This window comes from Lissotriton helveticus, chromosome 2_2 (genome assembly GCF_964261635.1).
Source record: "Lissotriton helveticus chromosome 2_2, aLisHel1.1, whole genome shotgun sequence".
Lineage (NCBI taxonomy): Eukaryota > Metazoa > Chordata > Amphibia > Caudata > Salamandridae > Lissotriton > Lissotriton helveticus.
In genome coordinates this window covers 13,545,923-13,560,740 of record NC_136060.1, presented here as the reverse complement: position 1 = coordinate 13,560,740, position 14,818 = coordinate 13,545,923, and positions in this window count along the sequence as shown.

The following is a 14,818-nucleotide window of genomic DNA, read 5'->3' as shown; positions in this document are numbered from 1 at the left end:
AAGAAAGCTGTGTTCCAAGAAAGACTGTGCTGCCGCCAGTAAATTCCAGGGACCAAGTAGTCCATGCATCAATGCCACAGCCATAATCCTTTCGCCAGGACAAATCAACTCGTGAGTAATGATAGGAGTCATCAGCTGATTAAAGTCGACGTCAGGAGAAACCGGTCCGCAGAGACACAAATCAATGGCCCAATCGAAATCACAGGTCAGGCAGTGAAATACAGGCTGGACACAGGTGAAGTAGGAGAACCGAAAAGATAATCCATATGCCGTGCTTAATATCGCCAACGGCATTGTGCCATAATATTCTAGCATGCGATTGCGGAACAGTGTCAGCAGCTGCAGGGTCGGAGGTTGCATAGGAGGGACATCCATATTTAAAAATGTAAAAAAGCACAAGAGCGTCCGCTGGTAATGCAAGTAAAAATGCAATCCACGAACCAGAGTGGAGAAAATGGAATGAAAGGGAGCAGGGATGACTCCAAAGATTTTCTCAAATGAAGTCACGAGACCACTGGTAACAACTTTAAAAAAGTGTGCCAGGGATTTTGTGGAGGATGCGTTAAAGATAGTCGGAAACATGTTGCTGAAATTGAAAGGCAAACCTGTGTACGGGTGTTCGCTATGTGAAGTACGAAAGTTTCACGGGCCGAACTCAAGGCCACCTCTCTCTGAGACAAAAGAGCTCTTATTCTTGTCATGCCGTTGAAACGTGTCCCAAGGTTGTTATTTGTGGCCAGATTGAAAACTCCCTATGTTCATGTGTGGGAGGAAATAGAACATTTCTGCAGCAAATAACCCGTTCACTTACTGTTACGATAAAAGGAATACTTTTTAATTAACTCAGAACAATCTTCATTATTGAGCTTCAAATAACTACCATTTTCCAACAACTTGAACGTGGGGATGATAGCAGGAACTGGCGTGCCTTGCAACACGCAAGCCATATTTGGTCGGTGTTTGTTGCATGAATCGTGTAACTGTATGTGCCTACACATTAGTGAATGATCTGGCGTCTCAGTGCATTCCTCTCCATTCAGATAAACTTCTTGATCATCTTTGAAACATCTGTATGTGTATGGAAGCGACCAGACCTCATGAACAAAAGCACTACCTAAAGGTTCATAAAGACCTATTGGTATATATTTCATACAATTTGAAAACTTATATAAAGCAAAAGGCAGCGTTATTAAACCGTGGATAAGGCATGTTGCCAAAAAACCCGCAATCCTCTGCTGATGATGTCACTGAGCATGTCATGAATGATGTAATATGTGACATCATCAGTAGTGGATTATGGGTAATAGTATCTCTAGTTTACTCCCCTATAGCTGTCTTTCTTTTAACATAAGTGTGTGTTTCCTTCCCTTATACTTACTGTTTTTGGTTCGCTTCCAGTTCGCGTACCAGCGAGCGAACTAGGAAGCGAACTAAGAGAAATAGAGGTTGGCACAGTTCCAAATATTGTACCAATTTTTTAATAACGGGGAGGTAGTTCTGAAAAGAACTTTTTTTTTTATTTTTCTGAACATTTTTTTACTGTTTTTGAATTTTTCGGAACAGTTTTATATTTTTTTGGGTTTTTCTTGGAGGGGGCAATGAAAACGATTCATTGTAAAGGGCTCAACAGGAGCAACAAAACAAAAAAAAGAAGTATTTATTATTTTGGGCGTTTCGGACAAACTTGCATATGATAGTCAATAGCTCTGTTGATCAGAGTGATGCTTCTTTCTCCGTAGGAAATGAATCCATCGCAAAATACGCAGGTGTGTTTTACTTCACCAAATCTCATTTGTATATTTGGCACCATCTCCCTGCCCTCTGGTCCCGTTACTTCCGGTACAACAGATCTTCTGGCCATAATAGGGAGATTATCTAGGTCGTTCCGAAACTGTGCAGCACTGTAGTTGTTAGGATGCCACCTAGTCATATGGCGATGCATTGTGTAGTTTCCGAAACTGTATTTTTTGTCGGTCCCTCTGGACAGTCTATCTTGACATATAAGGCAAGTTACGTATCTTGCATTTACTTTTTTCTGACCTTTGGGAATTTTAAAAAATTGCCAAATGAAGTTTTCTTTCCGGTGAGACGTCTTGGGCTGCTCAGGCAAAAACTGCCTCTCTTCGTGCTCGTCCTCCTGTTCCTCTTCTTCTTCTTCTTGTTGAATTACAACTTGAGCAGGTGGTCCACTCTTCCTTGGATGTGGTGGAGGTGGTGGGGAAGCACCAGCTGAAGCTACTAAAGAAGCCATTGCTCAGTGATCACAAAGGGTCTTTCTCTCACAATGATGAAAGTCAGAGTGAGGAAAGAAGGAGGGATTTTCATCATTTGGGAAAAACAAGAGTTCTCAACCAATCAAAAGTGTTCATTTTAGATTATATGACCTAGTCTTACATCATTAGGAAACCAAAAGTGAAATGAACCAATGAAAAGTGTTATTACCAAGTCACATGACTTGCTGTGTTTACGTTAAGCGCTTTGCAGGGCCTCCCGGTTTGCTTCCAGAAACCTGCGCTTTGGCACTCGCTTCGCGTACCAGTTTGCTAACGTAGCACGTCATATGACGTATCAAGCGACAACGTGGAACGTCATGCGGACGGGAGGCGTCACGATGTTGTTTTCTAACGCGGCACTTGCGGTAAAGAAACGTTTACCGGCTCGCGGTCTATTTCGCGGCATCAAGGTCAGCTAACGGGAAGCTTCCCGATTCGCGAAGCGGGAACGAAGAAAAAAAAATATTTTAAAAAAAAATTATTCATAAACATATAAAATATATTTTTGGATTTAAAGAAGAATACATTTTACAGCTACAAATATTAGCTGTTAAAAAACCAATGAAATTCACAGAAAAAACCATAGGTTATAGACCATATATAGTTAGGAATTAGCATTTACAAAACCTTGAAAATTCACTGAAAAAACCATAGGTTATAGACCATATATAGTTAGGAAATAGCATTTAGAAAACCTTATTTTACTCACACAAAACCATTGAAATTCCATATATAGTTAGTTGCACCAACTATATATCGCGCACCTGCAATCCACTGCTGATGATGTCACATATTACATCATTCATGACATGGTCAGTGACATCACTGATGACATCACTGATGACATCATTCATGTGATGATATATTCACAGAAAAAACCATAGGTTATAGACCATATATAGTTAGGAATTAGCATTTACAAAACCTTGAAAATTCACTGAAAAAACCATAGGTTATACACCATATATAGTTAGGAATTAGCATTTAAAAAACCTTATTTTACTCACACAAAACCATTGAAATTCCATATATAGTTAGTTGTACTAACTATATATCGCGCACCCGCAATCCACTGCTGATCATGTCACATATTACATCATTCATGACATGGTCAGTGACATCACTGATGACATCACTGATGACATCTCAAATGACATCACTGATGACAACATCCAGTGACTGTATTTTTCTGTAAAGTTAAAATATGTCTTACATATTGACGATTGAGTGGATGTATAAGTGTCTGGATGAATGATTTAGTAGGTGCATGACTGACTGTATGAATGAGTGATTAAATGTGTCTCACTGAGTGCATGGGTTAGTGACTAAACTGTCTCAACATTTGTGCATCATTATGTCTGTTGTTCTATAAACTGCTGCATGTGTTGATCATTAGCTATATGATTAACTATATGGGTTATTGATTGGTTGCCCAAGTATTTGTATGGGAGACTGAGAGTGTGTATGGGTGGCTGGGAGGTGTATGACTCTGTGCATAGATGTGTGAGCAGTTGATTCACTAGATGTATGGGTTCAAAAGTGCATGTGGAAACAGCTGTATGGGCGGTTGACTGTGTGCATGAGTGTATTGGTGAGTGAATGGATATCTCAGTGCTACATGTCAAAGTAAGTACATATGTAAAACACAGTACATGTGAGAGTTGACATATATAAATAACTGTGCAAAAGAGCCAGTGAATGTGTGAGTGGCTGTATGGATCATTGTGAACTTGTATCAGAGATTGTATAAGAGAGTAAATATGTGTTAGTATATGTTTGAATAAGTAAGGTGTGTATAACTGTATAGTTGAGGAAATGGAGGTGTGATTGATTCTTTGCATGACTGAGTAGGTGTGTGAGTAACTCCATGGATGAGTGACAGTCTGTGAGTGTCTGTTTACACTGAGTGTATCTAAGGTTATATTAGAGTCTGAAGAGCTTCATCGTATTATCACATGAATGATGTCATCAGTGATGTGATCAGTAATGTCAAATGAGATGTCATCAGTGATGTCATCAGTGATGTCATTTGAGATGTCATCAGTGATGTCATCAGTGATGTCATTTGAGATGTCATCAGTGATGTCATCAGTGATGTCACTGACCATGTCATGAATGATGTAATATGTGACATGATCAGCAGTGGATTGCGGGTGCGCGATATATAGTTAGTACAACTAACTATATATGGAATTTCAATGGTTTTGTGTGAGTAAAATAAGGTTTTTTAAATGCTAATTCCTAACTATATATGGTGTATAACCTATGGTTTTTTCAGTGAATATATATATATATATATATATATATATATATATATATATATATATATATATATATCCAAAGTAAACCACTCCTTCTGGATCCCTCCGACCCATGGAAGGTGGCGCGTGCGCCGGCGGAGAAAAAACGGCAGAATTTCTATAATCCCAGAAAAGAGTTCAGTAAACACGCTCTCAGGAATGAAAAGGGAGTATACCAGTCAAAGTAAAGTGCTGTTTAATCACAACGCGTTTCACCAAACAAATGGCTTGATCACGTGATTGTATGCTTGTTGTGCAAAGGTTAAATAACATCACCAATGTGCTAAACATAAACATAGGACTGCGGTCAGAGGGCAGACATTACTGAAAAATCAGGCATGATCAGGCAAAACGTGAATTACATATGCAGTTAAACATGACTCAAAACGCCACAAATCATGCTGTTGTAAACATATTTGGCAAGAAACTGAGATGATTGCTCTCATAAAGCTGCCTGCTGTTGACAAAACATTGTCGCGCATGTGCGCAATCACAGCATACAATAAAATAAAATGAGTCGAAATGGCATGATTCAAAATGTGTGTCATTAAATGCATGCATGGCCTGGAATAAACCCAATTAATTGCAAGGCAGGCCGATGCCCAACAGTTCAAACACATAAAATAGAAAACAGTCCTAGCACGACATGTTGTTCATGCTGACCCCATAGACACGGTCATGTCCTGAAAAAGTGGCGCAAAGCCAGGCACCTAGGTTAAAGAAAATATCACAACAGAGTCTCTGTAAATACAGGGCAAGTGCCCAAGTCCTGAGATGATGCCCTTACTGTACGAAGTCATTCAGATGCCCTCAAGTGCCGCTCTCACGTCTAACAAGCAAACCAGTGCCCCCGTGTGCAGGAAACAGGAGAAGGGGAGGAGTCCCGTGATCGTGAAATATAAGTGAAAAAGGGGCCCCTTCTCGTGTGTTTCTGAAATAAAACAAAATGTACAAAACGTAAGTATCAACAATTCAGCTGAGCAAGCTGAAAGCATAGAATATCATTAAAAAATCAGTCTTGGAGGTACTGATTGTCCAGAGAGAGGATCCTAAAAAGAGGAAAACATGGTTAAAAACACGTCATATACTGGAGAGACAGAGACACCAGGGCCCTGGTGTCTAATGGGGAAGTTGGCATGCACATGGTTAATTTTTGAGATGTACTGATAGATCCTCATTTTCATTTAGACCTCCCGGGGTTTTGGTTTGAAAGTCAATGATGAGTTTAGACTCCCTTTGGCGCAATTTCAGAACTCTATTGCCCCCCCTGGGATTCTTGGTGACTTGTTCCAGGATGATGTACCTTAAATCCCTTACATTAGAGAAATGAGTTTCTCTAAAATGTCGGGCCACCGGATATTTGGGATCGAAATTGGTGATTGCTCTGGTATGCTCCAGTATTCTCTTTTTCGCCATGCACGTGGTGCTCCCGATGTACCATTTGTTACAGGTGCAAATGATTGCATATATAACAAATGTGGAGCTGCAGGTCAAGAAAGGTTTAATACTTTTCTTGACGCCATTGTGACTGACTTCCTTACAGGACTTGCTGTTGGCACACGCCTTGCAGTGTCCGCAAGGGTAAAAACCATCGATGCCCTCTATGTTGGTAGGGGGGTGCACCGTGATGTCACTATGGACCAGCATGTCCCGTATATTCTTGCCACGTCTGTACGTGATACTGGGTCTGTTGGACAGATCTGCTCCTAGAACATTGTCACTTTTGAGAATGTCCCAATTTTTTGTGACAATTCTCTTGATTGCTTTGGCATCTGAGCTGTATGTCAGAATAAGTCTGGTGGTTTGTCCCATTTATGTTTAATTGTGAACTATACAGACAGGTAAGCGGGTCAGCCATGGGATCTTGTTTTTCACCCAGTTTTGCCAATCTGTTTCTGGGCAAATGGGAAGCAGATATACGCAACGATATCAATCTCCAGACAGATTTTGCCAAGGTCAAGGTATGGTTGAGATACATTGACGATCTCTTCATTGTGTGGAGTGGCACTATGGATGAGGCTGACGCTTTTGTTGACAAACTCAACAACAATGACAGGAACATCGTTTTGAGTGGCAACAAAAGCAAGACTTCCATAGAGTATCTTGACATTAGAGTGGAAATAAAAAACAACCAGGTTTTGACCTCACTCTTTCGCAAAAATACTGCAGGGAACAGTATGCTGCATGCCCTCAGTAGTCATCCAGATAATCTCAAATGGAGCATTCCGTTTGGCGAACTACTGAGGGCCAAACGCAACTGTAATACCAGTCAAAGTTTCGAGGAAGAAAGCAAGGTCATGATGATAAGATTCAGAGAAAGGGGTTACCCTGAATGGGTTCTGAAGAAAGCCAGAATGAGGGTTAATGCCATAGATAGATCCGAAACCATCAGGGATAAACCAGATGATGATGTTCAGATGGGACAAACCACCAGACTTATTCTGACATACAGCTCAGATGCCAAAGCAATCAAGAGAATTGTCACAAAAAATTGGGACATTCTCAAAAGTGACAATGTTCTAGGAGCAGATCTGTCCAACAGACCCAGTATCACGTACAGACGTGGCAAGAATATACGGGACATGCTGGTCCATAGTGACATCACGGTGCACCCCCCTACCAACATAGAGGGCATCGATGGTTTTTACCCTTGCGGACACTGCAAGGCGTGTGCCAACAGCAAGTCCTGTAAGGAAGTCAGTCACAATGGCGTCAAGAAAAGTATTAAACCTTTCTTGACCTGCAGCTCCACATTTGTTATATATGCAATCATTTGCACCTGTAACAAATGGTACATCGGGAGCACCACGTGCATGGCGAAAAAGAGAATACTGGAGCATACCAGAGCAATTACCAATTTCGATCCCAAATATCCGGTGGCCCGACATTTTAGAGAAACTCATTTCTCTAATGTAAGGGATTTAAGGTACATCATCCTGGAACAAGTCACCAAGAATCCCAGGGGGGGCAATAGAGTTCTGAAATTGCGCCAAAGGGAGTCTAAACTCATCATTGACTTTCAAACCAAAACCCCGGGAGGTCTAAATGAAAATGAGGATCTATCAGTACATCTCAAAAATTAACCATGTGCATGCCAACTTCCCCATTAGACACCAGGGCCCTGGTGTCTCTGTCTCTCCAGTATATGACGTGTTTTTAACCATGTTTTCCTCTTTTTAGGATCCTCTCTCTGGACAATCAGTACCTCCAAGACTGATTTTTTAATGATATTCTATGCTTTCAGCTTGCTCAGCTGAATTGTTGATACTTACGTTTTGTACATTTTGTTTTATTTCAGAAACACACGAGAAGGGGCCCCTTTTTCACTTATATTTCACGATCACGGGACTCCTCCCCTTCTCCTGTTTCCTGCACACGGGGGCACTGGTTTGCTTGTTAGATGTGAGAGCGGCACTTGAGGGCATCTGAATGACTTCGTACAGTAAGGGCATCATCTCAGGACTTGGGCACTTGCCCTGTATTTACAGAGACTCTGTTGTGATATTTTCTTTAACCTAGGTGCCTGGCTTTGCGCCACTTTTTCAGGACATGACCGTGTCTATGGGGTCAGCATGAACAACATGTCGTGCTAGGACTGTTTTCTATTTTATGTGTTTGAACTGTTGGGCATCGGCCTGCCTTGCAATTAATTGGGTTTATTCCAGGCCATGCATGCATTTAATGACACACATTTTGAATCATGCCATTTCGACTCATTTTATTTTATTGTATGCTGTGATTGCGCACATGCGCGACAATGTTTTGTCAACAGCAGGCAGCTTTATGAGAGCAATCATCTCAGTTTCTTGCCAAATATGTTTACAACAGCATGATTTGTGGCGTTTTGAGTCATGTTTAACTGCATATGTAATTCACGTTTTGCCTGATCATGCCTGACTTTTCAGTAATGTCTGCCCTCTGACCGCAGTCCTATGTTTATGTTTAGCACATTGGTGATGTTATTTAACCTTTGCACAACGAGCATACAATCACGTGATCAAGCCATTTGTTTGGTGAAACGCGTTGTGATTAAACAGCACTTTACTTTGACTGGTATACTCCCTTTTCATTCCTGAGAGCGTGTTTACTGAACTGTTTTCTGGGATTATATATATATATATATATATATATATATATATATGTAAATATTTTTAAATTACCTATAGTTAGGACCTATTATCCTTAGGAAATTCGTAACAATCTTTTCCCAATAACTTTGGCGCCGGTTGACGAATCTTCGCGAAATTTTCAAAACTCATGGTGCGCTCCGCTCAGCTCATATCTTGACAGTTTTGGGGGGATTCGGAAAGTGGGGGCCGAGAATAAAGGGGGTCCCAAAACGTGTTTTTTTCCATGTTAATTCCCGTAGGAAATTTTAGACACGGCTACAGCCCGAACTGCTTAACGGAATTACACCAAATTTGGCAAAAAGGTAGCCCTTGGTTCAGAAAGAACTCTTTTTGTTAAATGGTGTAAATCCTTTCAGTAGTTTCTGAGAAATTTAAAAAGGAGGTAAAAAATGCATTTTCCATAGGAAACTTAAGACAGGGCTACAGCTGGAACTGCTGAACGGAATTACACCAAATTTGGTAGAAAGGTAGTGCTTGGTTCAAAAACCACTCTTTTTCTTAAATGGTGTAAATCCATTCAGTTGTTGCTGAGAAATTCAAAGAATAAAAATATCAATATAAAGAGGCATGGAGGATCCGCGCACTCTACCGATAATGAGCTGCATGCTAATTGGCTGTCAACACTTCAAGTGATGGCAGCCATCTTGTGCCTAGGTAGAACCGAGGCACAACAAAAGAGAAAAACAAAGGCGCAAAACATGAAAATGGGGCAGGGTAGAAACACCCTGACCCCCTTTGCCTGCTCAGGGGGTCCCACAAGGACCACCAGGGCAAAAAAAAAGCATTAAAAAAAAAAGAAAATCGGCGAAATCCACGGAGGATCCACGGATCCGCCGAGAACATTTAAAAAACGAAGCGCGTGCTCCCGCGCTTCGTTAATATTTAGCCCCCGGGTGGGCCAGGTCCCCGGGCAGTGGAAAAAATAAATGTGGTAGGGGTCCCAATCCCCCCACACTGCCCCGGGGTCCCCCGCCCCCCTGAGGCTTTGCATAAATATTTGAAGGGGCACACGGCTCCCCCCACAGCCCTGGGTAGCGCCACCCCTGGGGCTGGTTTTTATAAAGTTGGGGGCCTCTGAGGCTCCACAAGCCCCGGGGACACCCACCCCCGTGGCTCCCATTATTATATTTGCATGGGCACACTGCCCCCCCCAGGGACTCCCACCCCTGGGGCTTCTTTTTTTAAAAAACAATGTACCTGTGTGGGGAGTTTGAGCCCCCCACATGCCCCGGGAACCGCCACCTCCCCGGGGCACTAATATCTAAATTAGGCAGTCCATTAATGACCCCCGAGCCCCGGGGACCACCACCTCCCCGGGGCTATGTACAGATTGGGAGGGGGCTGCGCGGCCCCCCTCCTAGAGCCAGTGATGGCCTTGAGGGCCACCACCCCAGGGCCCACCCCCGCACCCCCGCAGTGCCCACCTCCGGGACACTGCAGTTTGCTATGGCAGGGCAGGAGCCTCGCGGACCCGCCCCAGTCCTATACAGTCACTCATACATGTACTCACTCATCATATGTACTCATACACGTATACATCCTGTTACACACCGACACTCATCCATAGAGTTACTCACATACATAGCCACACATACAAACAAAGTATCAAACATCCAATTACTTGCATATACAGTTATACACACACCACCACACTTTCTTCTACAGAAACTTACACATACTTACTCTCAAACAATCACTTATAGAAAAACATATGTATTTATACAGGAACTCTTCCAATCTCTCACTGTCACATACACGAATACTCACATATACTAGTTTAAAACATATGTAGTTTCTCATAAAGACACTATTGAGACAGTCATTCACTCACTAACACACCCATACACACACTCATCCACCATACAGTCCTGCACACATGCTGTCTTCAACACATACAAACAGTGAGTCACTCATTCATGCATCTATGCACTAAGTAATACCCCCACCGATCCATACAGACACTCACACACTCATACTGATACTCAAAAAAACAACTAATAACCCTTATAGACACTCATGTAGCTACTCACCAACCCATGGAGTCACTTACACTCAAAGTGAGAGACTAATACAAATATTTACATATTTAAACATTACTGACTAACCCATGTATTCACTAAGATACACTTAATCAGTCAGTTATAGAATTTATTTTACAAAATAAATCACCCATTTTGACACTTATATACCCATTTATTCTTCCATCGACCTTGAGATATACATATATAAAACCTATTTAATTTTCAGAAAAACACACATTCACTGGATGATGTCATCAGTCATGTAATTTGAGATGTCATCACTGATGTCATGAGTGATGTCACTGACCATGTCATGAGTGATGTAATATGTGACGTCATCAGCAGTGCATTGCGGATGTGCGAGTTATAGTAAGCTGAACTAACTATAACGGGGGGAGTTTCGATGGTTTTGTACAAGTGAAATGTCCAACTAACTATAACGCCCCAGAGGTGATGTGTAAAGCGTTTGCGCGCGCACCCAGCAACAACACCCAAGGCCCACCACAAAGGAAACTCCACACAAGGGTATATATAAAAAATAGTCTTTGTATTATACCACAAACATTAGATAATAAACATATCCTTTACAAGGTGCCATGGGCACGGGCAGAATTTACAGGGGATATATGTACAGGACAGGGCCACATGGACCACTGTCAGGAATAATCACTTTTAGAATTAGCACGTAGAATATAATCATACTGTAGTACCAAAACAGCACATATAGCACACAACCAGTACTCACTGGTAACGGGTGAGTATCCCCTACGTAATCCTAATACATCTAGGCAAACATCACGCAGGGCACCATAACTTCTCTAACATCACTATACTAGGGAAAACCACCTCCTAGACATAAAAACCCATTGTTAGAGGTAAGGGCAAAAGCATTGCTTAAATCACATTAGGCAGGCAAAACATCTGCGCGAAAACATCATAACACTGACCCCCTAGGCCAACCTGGCTTTCTCGGGGGCTCACACGCCCTCTGTCCAGCAAAGTCAGGGCAGGCTGCGCCGGCAGCTAAAGGACAAGCCTAAACGCGGCAGCTGACCACTAAGTGCTGGGCAGCTTTAGAACTCCTCTGGGCTTCCACCGGGACAAGGGGCCCAAAACAACGTGGGAACCTGGAGCCTCTCGTGGGCTCTGCAGCAAATGTGGCCCCAACGTTGGAGTCCCCCCCTCTGGGGACCCGAAATCAATAAATGTCCCCAGAGCCTCTCAGGCTCCAAATAACCAAAAATGGCCCCATAGATGTTGGACTAACGTGGGAGTCCCTCACGGGGGACTCAAAAGACAATGGCCCCCGGAGCCCTCTCAGGGCTCTAAAACAAATGGGCCGGTCTGAACCTCTCGGGGCTAGTTGAAAAACTATGCCGGGTTGAGCCTCTCGGGGCTCGTGGAACAACTATGCCGCTTGAGCCTCCCGGGGCTCATCAACAAATATGCCCCAAAATCGTGGGAGTGGCCCGCTGCCAACCGGGGCCGCTCTAAGCAACCAGAAACTGCCCGCGCACGTTGGAGTCCCCCTCCTGGGGACTTGGAATAAGACTGCCCCTGTGACTGCCAAAACGAAGCCCCACTCACCGGGACTCACGAGGCAGCTCCTCTGTCTCCCTGGGGCAGGCGCCGACAATGCGCCTCGGGCCCCCTTCCTTTCGCCTTCCTGTGGGTCAGCTGCCCTCACGGGGCTCTCTTCCGGCCGGGCCCAGCTTCCCGTGCCCCGTCTCATCGTGACGCGGCGGGGGCGGGACTTCTGGCCTCTTCACCCCCTGCTCTGGACCAATCCCAGCGCTGTGCTGCGGTCGAGACCCCGACCACGTGGGCGTCGCTCTGCCGCCGGGCCTCCAATTGCAGGGCACCTCTACCTCCTGCTGGCCAATCCCAGTGCGGCAGGGACGACGGCGCGGGCAGACCCTGGGTCCGCTGCGGTGATTTCGGCTGAATACGGGGTGGGCTGCCGTGAGATACCGGCCCAAGTCTTCCACCTACTGCAAAATCGCGGGTCACATGCAGGGTGGGCACCTGCTTCTTCCACGGCCAAGAGGCCCGTAACCCAGCGCTCCCCAAGGGCCCCAAAAAGCACCTAAACCAAATAAAAAGCGAGAGCGCTCCCAGGCGCTTTAGAGGCAAGGTCCCAGAATAAAGCGCTCCCAAGCGCTAGGGGAAAAGTAAAGCGCTCTCAGGCGCTGGAGGAAAAATAAAGCACTCCCAGGCGCTATAGTTCACAAAGGTCCCCTAAAAGTCCTTCAGGAGGTAGGGGGGGCAAAGGCTGGGCCCAGGCAGGCCAGCTCACAGGGCCCTCCAAGCAGGGAGGCAGTCCCAGTGGCGGTTCCTCCTGGGGCCCAGCAGCAGCCCCCCCCCCAAATTAGGATCAGCAAGAGAACCTTTTATAAGGGGACACAGCCCCTTTTTATACAGTGAAAACCTTTGTCTGGGTGCAGGGTGGGAGAGAAACCAGTCGCAGCTGGTTTTGGAGCACTCTTGATGTGCTCAGCCACCCTTCCTATTCACTAGTTAGGCTAGGGTCATCAGTCGCACCACAGGGGAAAGCCCAGCCCTATTCAGGTCCCAGGTGCACCCCTCCCTCACATCAGCATGCTAATCTCTCCACTCACCACCGGGGCAGACCCATCCAGACTCCTGGAGCCAGGCTCACCAGCCAGCTCCAGCCAATCACACGCCAGCACACTCACTGCACACGCACACCCATGTCTAGAAGTGGCATTTCCACACTAGATTAATGAGGGGTGGCGTGGCACTCAATATTGTGATCAAAAGTGAGTAACATTCAATTTTTAGGTGCTGACCGGTCTGCTCCCTCTGCCCTGTGGGGAGTTAGTAGCTACGAAATGAATGCTGTCTGAATTGACAGATTGGCCAGTCGCACTCTTATGTGGGAATCACCTCCTTAAAGGTCCAATAAATTAAGTCATAGTTTTTAACAAACAGATACTCGCACTGTATTCCAGGTTAGTTCGATTAGTACATTGGTTTTATTTCTTGTGATTCAATTTATGCAAAATAAAGTTGTTGCATCACAACTTTGTGAAAGTTCATCAATGGTCCATTTGAAAATGTACATAAACAACTAATTCATCCACATGCCCAATGCATTTCGTGCTGAAATGCACTTCATCAGGGGAAATACATTTCTGTGGGGTAAATTAAAACGGAAGGAAATTAATAAGAGGGAAGCAGGTCACAGTCTGCGTAAAACAATCAATGAGGTTCTCATGAAATGACTAAAAAAGCATATAGTGGTGTGTAAAACGAACCAACAACGGGAATGCTTAGAGAATGGTGAAAACAGAAACCAAACAAGTCAGCAAACAAGTCAGCAAACAAGTAGCCCGAGTGTAGATATTGGTTGAACGCGAGGTAAAAGCCCCGTGCGTCTGTGCATTAATGAAGATAACGTGCAACTCTTCAAGTGCCATGCCTTACGTATGAGTGTCGTTTATTCTATCCGAGTGATCTAAACCCGTAAATTACATCGTAAGATTACTTAGGGTGAAAGTTTACATGCAATGCACTCGCACTTAAAGTGGAAAGTCGCCGTGTAGCACTCACCGATCACCGGGTGGTGGAGACGCTTAAATCGTAGCCGCCGCTCTCAGCCATCCCATTACCTCCAGTAAGTCCCACACTGCAGGATTGCTGAGAAGTTACAAGCCATGCCCTCTTTCTCCACCACTCTGCAAACGTGCCTCCTGGTGCACTACTAGTTGGTGATAAAGTCCCCTTGGCTCCAGAGGGATCTTGGGGGTCAAGTAACCCACCTGGTACTTCCTGTAAGTCCTATGCAGTGGAATTCCTGAGAGTAGGTTGGAATCCCAGCTCACTTTCTACACCACTCTGCAAATGAGACTGCTAGTTAAAAAAAAACATAGAAATTCACTAAAAAACTCGAAGGTTACGGGGACGTTATAGTTAGGAATTATCATTTTAAAAACTCAGAAATTCATTAAAAAAAACCAAGGTTACAAGGGTGTTATAGATTGCAAATAGAATTTAAAAAAACCTTAGGAATTCACACAAAACAACATAGGTTACAGGGACATTATAGTTAGGGTCAGATTTCACTCATACAA